This window comes from Triticum dicoccoides, chromosome 6A (assembly GCF_002162155.2).
Source record: "Triticum dicoccoides isolate Atlit2015 ecotype Zavitan chromosome 6A, WEW_v2.0, whole genome shotgun sequence".
Taxonomy (NCBI): Eukaryota; Viridiplantae; Streptophyta; class Magnoliopsida; order Poales; family Poaceae; genus Triticum; species Triticum dicoccoides.
The window spans coordinates 23287971-23289838 of record NC_041390.1 but is presented as its reverse complement, the minus strand read 5'-3'; the positions used below and the strand labels follow the sequence as shown (position 1 = coordinate 23289838).

At 44.1% G+C, this 1868-nt stretch overlaps 1 pseudogene; it reads left to right on the top strand.

The window, feature by feature from the left end:
- LOC119315530 overlaps positions 1–1868 on the top strand; it is a 13516-nt pseudogene that overhangs the window by 6640 nt on the left and 5008 nt on the right.

Here is a 1868-nt window from a genome sequence, read left to right as displayed (position 1 = left end):
GGCTACAGGGGCACATCTATGGAGGTTACAGTGTTCTGAATGATACTACTGAAGTTGACATAATGTGGCTTCCTCAAAATCAAATCCGATCCCTAAATTGCCCCGACCTTTTGTTTTGTTTGTACCGCAAACATGTCATGGCATTCGTGTCTATTTAGCATGTCTAAATTCACTCTACAATGGCATTTGTGTCTTTATACCATCCTCTCTATCATGGCATCTTTTTGTCTACAATACCACGCAAATTTAAGCAATTATTTGCCATGTGTCATATAACTCCAATTCCTAAATTGCCATGGCAATTTGTTTTGTCTCTATTGCTTTATAGATCATTTTGCCGGAAATTTTACCATGGCCCGTGAGCATTTTTAGTCATGCAAATTGTGGGCAATCATTAGTTTTTTACCCACGCCATTTTCGCCATGTTCTAAGTTTTTAGTTGTTAAACGTAAAATAGATTTTCCATGACACCATATCACGAGATGGCATGAGATGTTCTTTCTATAAACAGAAATGACTAATTTTTATAGGTGCATGGCTAATTGATGAAACTACCATGATTGCCCCAACTCCCCCCAATACCTGGATTTTATTTGGGATTTGTTGGAGATGCTCTCAGAGCCGGCAACGAGCATTGCTCATGGCACACCACCGTGGGATGCGAAAGGAAGATGGTGTTGTTTTCTTCAGAAACTTTTCTGTGATTTCATATTCTTCTAAGTGGCGATTTTATATAATATATCTAGCCTTGTGCAGTTTATAAAAAAGAAGAAGAGGTGGACCAGAATGTTAATTTGCGGGAGCGGTGTTTCCCTAGCCCCTAAAGATTATGCGAGCCGGCTGTGCTAGCCATTCATGTGCTAGCCATTCTTGTAAGTACAACTGCAAGTTGCATGCAACGACCAACTTAACCCATTAATTGACGCCAGCAGGAGCTAGCAGCCTCCATATATATAAGGAGGCAATCGATTTTTTTTAGATTTTATCGGGTTAGTTAGTCAGTACACGAGCCCCCATATGTATATTCAGTGTCAGATCAATAATTTGGGTATAGTACTCCATTGTACTGTATGTACATGTATACTGGTCCTGATCTCCTAATCAAGTTTTAATCCTTAGCCGTCCCATGAAACTTGACTTTGAATATATGATAGGAAGAGGTTGTGCTTGCGGAAAGGATGCATGCACTACTTTGTTCTATGGAGCTTACGTTGCTAGCTAGGCTGCTAGGGTTATATAAATGCATGCTTTTTCCAGACAAATAATCTACCAACAGACATATGTTATGCGCAGGTCATTTGTCCATCTATATAAGGCCACCGAGGGTGTCCGCTAACTACACATCTGCTGCAAGCAAAGCAACCTTGCTTCACCATCAGAATTTATACTCTTGCCGTGCGTCTTCCCAGCAGTGAAGTGAATCGTATGGCTCCTGCAGCTAATGGCTCACACGAGGAGGAGGTTGTGGCTGACCTGCACAAGCCCCGGCCTTACACCCCCAGCCCCTGGGGTGACTTCCTCCTCAACCACAACCCATCACTAGTAGAAAAGGGGGCAATGGTCCAGGCCGGGTTGAGCATTAGTCCCAGTTCAGTCTAGAACCGGAACTAATGCGAGCATTTATCCCGGTTCGTGCGGCTAAGGCATTAGTCCCGGTTCACCTGAGCCCTTTAGTCCCGGTTCGTGCCCCAAACCGGGACTAAAGGGTGCGATGACCATTAGTCCCGGTTCGTGCTTCAAACCGGGACTAAAGATTAGACCTTTAATCCCGGTTTGAGGCACGAACCGGGACTAATGGGGTTGAGACCTTTAGTCCCGGTTCATGCCACGAACCGGTACTAAAGGTCCCATTTTCAAACCCTACCCCC